Source organism: Thermobia domestica, chromosome 11 (genome assembly GCF_964235325.1).
Source record: "Thermobia domestica chromosome 11, izTheDome1.hap1.1, whole genome shotgun sequence".
In the NCBI taxonomy this organism is placed as follows: domain Eukaryota; kingdom Metazoa; phylum Arthropoda; class Insecta; order Zygentoma; family Lepismatidae; genus Thermobia; species Thermobia domestica.
The window spans coordinates 238,531,937-238,544,928 of record NC_137464.1 but is presented as its reverse complement, the minus strand read 5'-3'; the positions used below and the strand labels follow the sequence as shown (position 1 = coordinate 238,544,928).

Genomic DNA, 12,992 nt, shown 5'->3' with positions numbered 1-12,992 from the left:
CTTTGCAGGAAATAAAGTTACAATATTTATTCACATACGTAAATCGGCATCTTCTAATAGATTGGACTTTTTTCTTTCATTTCTGAAAGTTTCAACAGTTTAGAGTAAAAACTTAGGAAGATATAATTTTTTAAAAACAACCTTTATTTTCTTCAGGACACAGGACTTCCTTAATTTAAATACCTCTAAGATCGAATCATTCGTCTTTCTTAGCCTAATAGACAAAATCATGAGATGTTAAGCTACTAGATTTTTTTTCTTTGTAGATAGAACATCAACGTAAGAGGCTTCTGATTGGTCAACTCTAATCAAGTATACGTCATTGTAGCAAAGAGTTCCGAAACAATATTCAATTAAAATTGCATTTAATAAATAATTCCTATTCTTAAAGAATTATCTTATTATTATTATTGAAATTTGTGACTATATCTGTTTGATTTTTCTTCTTTGAAATCATGAAGAGCTGAAGCTGTGGAAGAATTAAGTTGTGCAACGACTTTGGTAGTCAACACTCGTTCTGTGCATACACAATATTGCCACCTCAGCTTTTTTTACACCATATTTAGCTTTAAAAAAGTATGGTTTCATTCTTATCTATAATTTTAGCCAATTATTCATCCTTAATTGCTAATTTCTAGTAATTCTTTCTTAACAGTACTTAAAAATCTCTTTAAATCAAATTTTTTCTTTAAAAATGAAAGTTAAAACGAAATATAGTTTGCAATTTTTCTAATCCTTTCTTATGTTATCACACCATAGTATACAGGAACTATTTTACTTGTATCACTTTCGCCAACACACCAGTCATTGTTGCCCTTTAACTACTCTGGTGGGGTCTCACAGACCCCAGTTGTCATTTGGTTAGGCTATCTCTAAATTTAAAGTTAGTAATATATGGTGCTGGTTTCTTTTACACCCTCATAGTGTGCCGTGAACTATCATTGTATTAATAGAAACCAAAATAAGCACTCTGACGTTTTGCAATATGAGTTACTTGGGATCTAGTGTATCAAACTATAAGTGTGAACGTTACAAATACTCTTTTTTATTGAACGTCTTGATTGGTAAACTCGATTTATATATAATATATTTTTAAGTTTAAAATATATATTATATATTTTATATATAATATATAGAACTCTTAAAACGACACAACAGATGCAGCTGGCATTAGAGAAGGCGTTTCCTTCTACGGGTGGACTATCCTCAAACATCAATGAAAGTACATACATGTAGCTTTACAAATACATGTTGGAACGTGTATGTGGTACTACGATTCCCTTGAAAATACCAAAATAAGAACGAAAAATCAAAGCCAATACTAAGGATTTTTTTTAGCAAAGCACAAAAATTCAATATTTATGAAATAAAGAATTTGAATTTTTCAGATTCCACCCAAATGTAAGTATAGTTTTTTTTTTCCTCCAGAATAGTTGAAGGTTAATTAGGACATATATAATTTACGTTAATATGTGAGGTTTCGCCTTGTGACCTGTACTTCTAGTGTTATTCTGAATCAATAATGCCACTAAAATATATCTACTATTGCATCAAGAATTGTAAACGAAGGAAAGAACTTAAGAAAGTTTAATACTTCTTGTGAATGATGGAAGAACACTCTTTAAATATTTTAAATGTGAACGATAAAAGTGTTTGGTTTCGGAAAAGGTTAGTTGGTCCTTCAAAGTTCTGAAGTGCTTTGCTTGCTTTCCTTCTTTAATTATATTGGTTATAAGTTTAGTTTAGTTTAGGTACTTTCAGCTTGATTTTGTTTGTCATAGCTACTTTTTCAAGGCATCTGTTGGCAACACTGTTCATACGTCTCATAAGAAGGTATAAAACGAATGAGCGGAAGTGAATCGCCATTTTGTGCTGCTGTGCTGCGTAGAAGTATCATCTCAAAGAAAGGTGGGTACGCTGACAGCTAATAGAGAACGGAGCTCAAGAAACCCAAAAATTCTTCAATCCGATCAGTCTAGGTAAGTTTTTTGTTAATTAAGACGATACAATTTAGGAAAATACCTAGGGTGTACGTAAATTTGAGCTACTTTGCGACTTGTGATCTTCATTTGTTTTCTGATTTATTTTGCTTGTATTAATATACTTTTAAGCTTTTAATATTATAGTTCTTGCATCGTGAAAGAAATATTTTATTGATTTATATATTCTGAAGGTATTCTGCTTTTGTTTATGTGAATTATAGCCTTTGTCTGTGTATAGTACGGCGTTTAATTATTGGCCGACATAGCACTTTGAGTGTTCAGAATTTTTAGTATTGACCTCAACGTCGTTAGGCGGTTGTGGAATTATAAGAATTAAGTAAGAGGCACCTATCTCATGCCCAGAGAGCCTGTCGATAGAGCCAAAATGTCTAATATCCATCACCCGCTTCACAGATATTCTCATTGGCCTTAGTTGATTGTGAATTGGAGCGGCGCTGTGTCAGTCTAAAATAACATAGAACACTTTTAGTTTCGACAGAGAACGCAATTGTTTTCTTTGTACTTTTCTGCAATTTAGCCACATAGTCCATGGCTCGATTATCGGTGGGAGATGATTTAAAATGATGTTTCGGGTTCTGTCTTAAGGTCTAGATCCATTTTTCATACAATTTGGATGCTAAAATCGCACGTTGAACAAACAAATAAAACATTACTAACTAGAACTCACGTACTTAAAGACGCACGCGCTAGGAACTAGATAAGCGGGGATAGTTAGTAATAATTTGTGTTTATAAATGTAAAGGAAAATATCAATTGTATTAGGGTGTTAAATTTTCAGCCAAAGGACTTGTGTTCAGTGTGCCAGGGCCTTGGGCACAGAACGGGAGAGCCCATCAGCTCCTGACCTTCGCCCAAAATTTCGTGACTCGATTAACATTTGTACGCCTTCTTAACAGAACTATACTTATGTAATATAGAAGTGATTGATGTAGGCTAAAGATTTGATTTTATGCTTTATCTGTACTCTTTCTTTTCTTATAAAAATAATTTAGTTCTATTATTTTTTTTCTGAGAGAATTGGTGGCAGTAATTAACAATCACATATCGTCTTTTCGGGTGCACAATGAGACAGGTTCTATGTTATACCCACTACAAATACATTTGACCCCTCCCAGGAACATTTCTAGGTGCGCGTCTGGTGCCTCTCAAGATTTAGTCCACATAGCAGTAACAACTCATTTACTAATATATACATTTCTTTTGTTTGTTTGTTTTGTAGTATTCATTCATTAAACCAAGAGTTAGCTTGAGATCACAGACAGTGTCAACTTTCGCTTCTCTATTTAAAATGAATAAAAGTACACTTTAACTCCAACAGACAAGTGAGTACAGCAAACTATAATATTTCTGGGGCACCGTGGCTCAGTGGTTCAGCATGTGGACAACATAATGTCAGTGGGATGTGTAGGTTCCTCCGTTCTCTCCCACATTACCTTTCCACCAGTTGTTTCATAGTAATACTGCACATTTCCAGTAGTCATTCGTTACATTCGCATATATGGTATAAACCTTGGAGTGTTAAATATCTATTTTCGTATGCACTACTTCTGTTATGTTCTCTTTGAGAGCATAATGGGATAGGCCTATATAGATAATTTTGTACCTAAGAGGAATGGCGGAAACTTCAGAACGAGAAACTCCGTAATTTATACCGTTTACCAAACATTGTTAAGGTCATCAAGTATAGAAGGTTCAGGTGGGCAGGGCATGTAGCCAGAATGGAAGAAAGTAGAAACGCTTTCAAAGTTCTAAATGGAAATCCAATCGGAAAACGACCATTGGGAAGACCTAGGTGCAGATGAGAGGACAGTATTAGGATGGATCTCCGAGAAAGAGGAATGCAAAGTAAAAAACTGGATCCAATTGGCTAAGGACAGAAGTCAATGGGAGCGTTTGTGAATGTGGCATTGAATCTCTGTGTTCCACAGGCCAAAGAGAGAGAGAGAGAGGGGGGGAGTGAGTTATTTTTAAAGAAAACTTTTTTGAGAGTAAATAATACGCTCTCTACAATCAAAATCCTTGATTGACTATGGTTGGACACGTAACCTCTGGTATAGGAATGTATGTTCTTTTCTTTTTTTCTTTTTTTTGAACGTATGTTGCTAGCTTTTAATTCACAAAACTCTCAACTCGCCATATTGATGGGTAGGCTGAATATTCTGCTAACGTCATGGGGAATCGAGGAGCACAGTGGGTTAGTGGTAGAGTACTCATCTCTAGTGTAAGGGATCCATTGATCGACCCCAGGCCTTGTGAGTTTTTTGTAGCACATCGTGTTCGGAGACTTTCTCGAGTTTCTTCCTAGGGGGCATTGTGGCTCAGTGGTAGAGTGCTTACCTCTGATGCGTGGGGTCTGTGGTTCGATCGCCAGCCAAGTAAGTTGGTAGTGGACAAAATCGTGTCCATGGGTTTTCTCGGGGTACTCCTTTTAGCTCCCACTTTCTCATTCCACCAAGTCTTTCATCATCATTCACTTGCCTTAATCATTGTCTCCCTTAGGCAAAATGACACAATCGTAAGACGTTAAACTGAAATATTTCATTTCATTTCATTTACGAGGTTCTTTCTTTTCTTTTATGTTATCACTCTTTCAGTTACTGTATAATCATTGGATTCAATTAATTATCCCTCTTCTTTAGCTTAAAGCGTATAACAAGATCTTAAATTAGAAATTTTATTTCTCAACGGGATTCGAACATTGCGCAGAGGACCGCCACCTACAATATCTTTTCTACTCCACAAAAACCAGCTATTTCCTTGAACTTACTGCGTCCACCATCTCTACGTATCTTCACTTACCGTCAACTTTACTGAGGCTAAAAACCACTGAACCTCAACTTTACATATTGAAAAGCTATCGTCATTTATTTAAGTTTAGCGTTCCTTTTCAGCATCGAGGGTATATGAGGTGTGTACCTACAGTTTAAGGTGAAATCTAAACCACCGTTTAATGCTTTTTCGCAGGGAATCGAACCTGAGGAACCTCACGCATGAAAGCTGCGCCCACTAACAACTAAACTAGCTGAGAGAGTTACATTAACGTGGAATCCAAACCATTGTAATGGCATAAAGAATTCTCTCCTACTGGAGATCAGATTAGGTGCTATGTTCACCAAATGCGAGCTCTCTCGCCATTAGAAGAGGGGAGGCTAATACGGTTTTCTAATTTAATAAAAGGTCTTACTCTTTGTACTGTAATATCCGAGTTTCATATGCACTGGAATATACAGGGTGAGGCAAATGTCCAACACCACTTTTTATTGAAAGGCTTGAGGAAAGGTGACGAAGCTTTAGATGTGGGTAATTGGGGTGAGAGAGCACCAGACGGTATCATTTAGCATGATGGCGGCTATATTGAAATCCGACATTTTGAATTCAGGTCCAATACTTGAAATGGGAATTGGGCTATGAGACACATAATTTTAAGCTGACATTTCACCAGAAAAACGAATCTGAATTTATTCTTCATCTAACTTTAATCAGTAATGAAATTTTCTGAAGTCAACATTGCATGTGAGATCCTACAAGATATGCTGTATGTGTTCCTCGTTGTGAGCTACACATAATGCAAGACATAGTTTCCAGTCCTGATGGACACGTAATAACACTACTGGCGTCACAGATTCACAAGCATGCCTGATTCGTTGTTCGAGGGTGTCAGATATCAGCGATTTTTCTTGATAAACAGGTCCTTTGTGATGGCCCTACAAGGGTGTCAGGTAGGTCGAAAGGGAAAGGGTATACTCAACTGGATTTCGTCGATCAATCCAATGTGCCGGTATTGCATCTAACGAATCTCTGATACAGATTGCATTGTGAGGAGGCGCACTACCTTGCTGGGAAGAGGCAGGGAAGTCACCTTCTGGCTTCAGCAGTGATGGGAACACATGTTCCTGCATCATGTCAAGATGTATCTCCACTTAGATCTTGACCCTCATACCGAGAGTTTAATGTGAATGGAGATAAGGGGAAAGTCAGTTGTTGGTTTGGGTATATCCAACATACTACCTGATTTTGGCAGTTCAGTTACACCTTGAACTTGCGTAAGGATAGAGTGAACATGCGACCTCCACAGAGCGTCGTAAGGGCGTGTATATTGTATTACCTGACCAGGATATTAGTGCGGTTTTTCGTGGAGGGCGCTAGTGTAGTGTTTACATCAGTTTCTTGGTAAGCGCGGTGGGACAGGGGAACGGAGAGCGTCACTCTGCAGTGTATCCAACGATTTTCAAAAGTTGCAGTTTACATGTTATAAGTAGCCTAATCTGTTTCGCTTAATAAAGAACTCCATAAATTATATAGTTGTTATTGAATGCAGTAATGGTTATTCTTACAGTAATGCAGATGTATTGTGAATAATGGCATATGCATGGAAATTAACAATTTAAGAACAAGATAGCATACAAGTGAGTTTCTACCGTGTATTAAGCAGATTATATATAAAAAAATTGATTACGTTTTATTTGATTTCATTATAAAACAGTAGAAACCTGTGAATCTCAGTAATAAGATGTAATGACTAAAATATTAATTATGGGTTGGTAGCTTAGATACTCGCGCAATATCTTGTAACTGTAAGTTTAAATCAAGTTAAGGCTCGCGATGCTTGTATTTGTTTTAATGTAGGTCTATCGATTGACAACTAAATTATTTTCTTGAGTTGTAGCCAAGAAAGAATTCCGATACGTTTCCACTCGAGAACTGTGGAAGTTCTCTCCGTTGGTCTATTGGCTAGCGCATGTGTCTTTGTTGTACGTGGTTCTGTGAGAGCCCAACAATTAATTTTACAATGTTTCACTTTCATTAATCATCTGTCTCCTCTAGCATAAAGAGCATAATCATGGGACGTTAAACTAAAGAAATTTCATTTCATGTGAACCCTTTGGGGGAAAAGGAAGTGAAGAAGAAATTTTCCTTAATTTTTTAAAGGACTACGGGATTGGATACCTTGTCTTTCGGGATTGCCTTGTAAAACCTGATTACAATGTATCTTTCTTTTAGGATTATAATCGTAATCCAGCCTTTTGGTAAATGTGAAATAAAAGTATCGATAAAACATCAGCGTATGGGTAATGTAAGCATAAATATCATTGGTTCAATACACAATAAATTCACAACTTTTATTTATGAGTATAGAAATTCCCTTTGAACTCCCTCTGAATTTCTTTCAGACCCTAGGTCTCTTGTGACAAAGAATTAATTCTATTATCTGTTTTCATACACAATATAATTTTGAAACTTGGGAGCCTAGTGTTGTCTTTGTGTCTGTAATACGTAATCATTTGTCGATTGACTTCAGAAGACTGAGTTTAGCCCGTGAGCATAAGTTGCATATAGTTCAAACATATCAGATGTACGGTCTTGTTTAACAAATCCTGTGTGCACATATGAAATTCAAAGACAAAGGTAATCAATCGTCTTTAAACAGCTGTATTTTTATTTCAAGTGTAAGTACTAAAATGTGCTACGTAGATTTCCGGCCAATTGTTTCATCGCGGGTATCTTTGAGCAATGAGATAGCAGTGGAAGACAAGCTTCGTTCTTCTAACTTGATATTTTGAAAAACTTACGCAAGTGGTTTTGTTACTTAAATACATATCTATTCACTCTAATCAATTTCAAAAGTACCATTAATTTTATAATAATATAATGAATGTAAGAGTTACCCTGAAAATGTATTTTGTATTTCTTTTTTAATATGAAATTCATTTTTTCTGAATTTCAAGAGCTATAAGAAATCAATTGTCAGGCTCCCCACTTTAAATTTTAATCGCTCCCCTACCGCCTCAATGTAACATTGGGTTTATTTCTTTTAAATATTTTTTTTTTCAAAATATGGTAGAAATACTGGATTTTTAAATTACCAAACCATGCTAAATAATCACAGGTTAGATATCAGAGAAAGTTATCTTTATCTACCTTCTTAATTAGGGGCGGATCCAAATCTCCTTCGGAGGCGGTTAGATTATCAGTTTCTCTCTCACCAGTCTTTTGCAGATAATCCGAAAATGATCTCAATGCAAATTTGTTACTGAAGGTACTGTCAATCGATCGATCACATGGTCCAAATTGGTAGCAATTTCGAAGACGCCTTATCTCAAAACTACACAATAGAACTTGCATTAAACAATGAAAGCGCAGTTGCCAAAGTATAACTTTGATTCACAAAGATGAACTTCGAGGTTTCGTTAACAGATGAATTAGGAATTCCTTACACTCTAATGATACGAAGTTCCCATTTTCCTTTGTAGAATACTGAGGTTAGTTTATTCACAAGTTATTGTCATATTAATATGGAGGGTGTATGTACTTTTTTTTTTTTTTTTTTTTGCAGTCCCTTAAAATGTTCTGAAAATAACTTCCATAATATTTGAAATTGTGTTTGTCTTAACTTGAACATATGCGTGAAGTGATTTATTATGAACAGGACAAAAACAACTGTGATAGATTAATTACAAGTGATCCGGTTAGAAACACTGTTGTTTGTATTTTAGTTCCAAAATCGGCCGCCCGCACTCGTTCGCTGGTGGACTAATACGAGTTCAAACTGAGGTCAAACGCCACTGCAGCGGGGCGGAAGATGTGCCAGGCTTTTGGTGAGGATGACGTGACTACGCGAACAGTGCATCGGTGGTTTAATAAGTTTAAGGACATTGACGAAACGTTCGAAGACGCGCCACCTACCAGAAGAACTACACATGTACAAAATGAAAATCTTCAGGCAGCAATTGTGGCGAACTGTGGCCAGACATGTGAGAAACTGGGACTACAGTACAATTCAATGTGAGTGGAGAAACCATTCGGCAGCACCTCCATCAAATTGGGGGTGCTGCCGAAAGCACTACAAGTTGGATCGATGGGTCCTACATGATTTGACTCCGGGCTAGAAAACAACGGGAGCACATGCCTATGTTTCTTTGCTGTCTCGTCTGAGGAAGAAGCCATTTCTGGTCAAGGTGTTGATAAGTGACGAGAAGTGGGTCCTGCACGAACCTCCACGGCGCCATCATCATTGGTTAGGATCCCATGGACCGGTTTCAAAACAGCCGAAACCACCACTGCACCAGAAAAAGGTCTTCCTGTGTGTTTAGTGGACTGCTCGCGGCATCCTGCATCGGGAACTGGTACCAGCTGGTCAGAACACCACTGCAACTGTGTACTGTCAGCAATTGAGCCGTGTTCAATAAAAACTCAAAACTCTGGAGCCAGCACTTCTGAATCGTAAAGGGTTTCTCCTATTACAAAACAATGCTAAGCCTCACATGGCTAAGAAGACCTAGGACACCATTCTACTCCTTGGATGAAAAAACTATTGCATCTACCATACTTCCCAGACATTGCACCGCGAGATTATCACGTGTTCCATTCATTGGACAAACACCTTAGACAATCACCCTCGTTCAAATCCCAAGTAGAACTGCAAAATGCACTTGATACCTTCTTCATTTCAACCTTCTTCTACCAAGTTTTACCGTGATGGAATCCATGGCCTTCCAGAACGTTGGCAGAATGTCATCGATGCTGATGGGGACTATTTTAATTTTCCAGATAGTCTTAGGTGACATACTGATGTTCGAAGGTAGTGGGTGAGTAAGCGACAAGACTTTCTTGGTTATCTTTTATATATATATATATATATATATATATATATATATATATATATATATATATATATATATATATATATATATATATATATATATATATATATATATATATATATACATTTCTCTTCATAACTAAAGTATTCTGACATCACCGAAACATCATTTTCCTCAAATGAAAAAGCTTCCTTACGTTTAAGTTCTCAACTAATCTCATTTTGATCTAGACATCATCCTGTTTAATATCTGTCATGAGTTATTGATGTTTATCCCGCTTTTCTCTCTTTCCTGTCAGAAAATCTTCTATGAAATTCCTTAAGAGCAGGTTTTCTGTCACTGTTTCATATTACAACCCTCTTTTTATCACACCCTTTTGTCAATGACCCCCATAAGTAATTCCTGGTTTGTAAGTATTTTAATTAAACGTGCCCTTTAGACTAAGAGACGGATGATGATTGAAGAATTGGTGAAATGAGAATGTGATAGAAAGTTTGATTATCTCTCGGGGATCGAACCAGGGACCTTACACACCAAAGGTAAGCGCTCTACTACTGAGGCACCGTATCCTAGCCCCCAAGGGTAAACGTTATTCTGAAAAGGTAGGGGGGCACGGTGGCTCAGTGGTAGAGCGTTCACCTCCGGTGCTTGGGGTCCCTGGTTCGATCCCAGCTCGCGCCGTGTGGACTTTGTGGTGGACAAACACCGTGCTCGCGGGTTTTCTCGGGGTTCTCCCGTTTCCTCCCACTTTCTTCATTCCACCATTTCACTCATCTCTCATCATCACCGTCTCCTTTAGCCTAACCGGCATAACCGTGGGACGTAAAACTTAAAGGTTTCATTTCATTTTTTGAAAAGGTAGGGGAACGCATGACGTCACGGAGTCCCCCGTGCCTGTCTTTGCCCATTGTAATTTTTTTGAAAAGTGGGGAAGCCCCCTTATATTTTCTGGAAGCGGGGAGACGGCGTCCCCAGCGTTTCCCTTCACTTTTACCCCCTGCATGCCCCCAAAATAAAGAACTAGGTGGAATGAATAACAACAAGTAAACCTCTTTTGCGTTATGGCTGTCAATTCTCGAATTAGCTGACATACCAATTCCTCCCTAAACTTGGGCTTAAATATCATGGGAATTTCGAGCAATTAGCTTAGTGACTCCAAAAAATACGGATTCGACACTAAATTCAGTCATTCTGTACACTTTATTTTTCATTCCTTGTCTGCTTCATGCCGATGAGGGAAGAATTTGGATTTTCATGGGATCGAGAATGTAGTATACCTGTAGTCATCTCAGCGACTCCGAAAACTTGGGTTTTGATACTAATATAATTCGTTTTGAACCTTTTTTATATGGTACTTCCTTCCCACCATCATAGGAGTGCTACAAGCGTTTTATTTACCTAAGGGATGACTTGGTCTTAAATGGGTGGTATCAGAGGTGTCATTACTCTTTTTAGCTACCACGGAAACTATGGATTCGTCATTTATATCTGTAGTTTTCCGATTTTTAATTTAGTACCCCCTCCCACCTTCCTAGGAGTGCTAGATGTATTTTATTCGTCCTGAAGAATGCGCTTGAGCTTAAATGCCATCAGAAGTGTCACTATTCTTTCAGCAATTACGGAAAGTATGAATTCGGCACTAATATCGATGGTTTTCTATTATTTTTACAGATCATACCTTTGTACCTTCTAGGGAGGCTAGAGGTATCTTACTTCCTCAGAATTTGTTTCCAAATTGTAACGTATACATGTAAAAAGATTAGGAAATTCCTGGTGTTCCAGAGTTATGCTGAAACACACATACACCTAAATACATTTATACTGTATATAAATATAAAATTCCCTTTGTTTGTCATTAAAACAATACTATTCAGAAACTGAGACAAGTGTTCCTGTTTTCTTAATAAGAAGCTTCCATATTGAGTTTCACGTCCCTAGTTGGATTATTCATGAGGTACTCAATTTTCCTCATAAATTATAATCTCCCTCCTCTCCTTAGGATATTCATTTTAATGAAAGCAAGATGATAGAAAAGCAATTCCAGATAGATGGAAATTAAAAAAAAAAGAATCATTTCAATCGGTTCAGCTCTTTTCGCGTTTATCGATCACAAACATGAGTTTTATTTTAATACAATTATAAATATGTGATCTCGTTAGAAGGCATCTCAGATGTCAAAAAGAAAGCAAATACACCAAAGGACAAAGAAAGATACATGGCTAATTTTCTAATCGATCACATTTCATTAACGTTAAACAAACTAATTAGTTTCACTTTAGTGTATATTTGAAGGAGTCGGTTTGGTCGCCGCACATTCTAAACAGTTTCTAATGCAGGAAATCATGTCAGTTTTTAGAGTCCGCCAATAAAATAATGATCTGCAGAATGCTAAACATTTCTTCTGACCGAAATGTCCTTTTTCATGTATTCGGTGTACCAATGTTTTTGCCATTTCTTTCGGTATAACTAACAGCCAACTACCTCTTTTAACGTTTCTAACAAATATAACTGAATTATGAAATTTTAGATATGGATAATCTGGATTCTGTTCTAATTTTCTTTTTAAATTTTGACAGTACAAATCATTATCTTGACCCTTCTTCAATTCCTTATAATCAAACAACTTGGGATCTTCCTTGAAAATGAAGTATCCATATACTTGAAAAATGTCTTTTGATAAACTACTATTAAAGGCTTTTAGATTACTTGGGGAATGTTCTCTCCCACAGGCTTTGACCCCCATATCAATAGACCGCGACGTTAGTTTTCCGAGGTTGACGTCATTGAAGTCTCAGGAACCATTACTCCACTTGTGGTAGTTGCAACATTATTTGAATTTATATTCTCTGACCGTTCAGATCCTCCAGGTAGCTGGAAATTATAATTACTCCAGTAATAGGGATTTTGGTACCATGGCGGTGGTGGACCATACCTGGGAAAATTCCATGATCGTCTCCTGAATGCATTTTTAAAATTCCATCCTCTTCTACTATTTCCATTTGTTATTGGTGACGCAGTATTATTTCCCAAATTTGGTACCGACTGCACACTCGTTGTTTCGGTTTGGACTCCAGAGTCAATTTTCACCTTTCTACCAAAGTTTACCTGTGGTCTCTGGAATTGTCTACGGGAAAAGTTCCTAGAATCCATAATATTAGAAATATTTGTATCATTGTATTCTTGAATTTCCATTATTCTCAACATCAGATCATCTAAGTTTTTATTCGGAGTGCTTCTTAATATTTTTGCTTCGTGACTGGGGAGGCTATTCAGCAACAAATCTATCAATTCTTTTTCATCTGGGTTGCTACAAATTCTTTGATAAGTTTCGACAACATTCCATGCAAAATCCGATAATGTTGAATATTTACTTCGATCGTACCGCATT

General features: G+C 36.9%; 1 protein-coding gene across 1 annotated transcript in view; it reads left to right on the top strand.

Moving 5' to 3' along the window:
* The first annotated feature begins 1,874 nt into the window (after positions 1-1,874).
* LOC145664841 (uncharacterized) overlaps positions 1,875-12,992 on the top strand; it is a 16,250-nt gene continuing 5,132 nt past the window's right edge. Inside the window, exon 1 of the mRNA XM_081731851.1 lies at positions 1,875-1,979. The gene's annotated coding sequence lies outside the window, so the exon portion shown is untranslated. The remainder of the gene's footprint in view (positions 1,980-12,992) is intronic.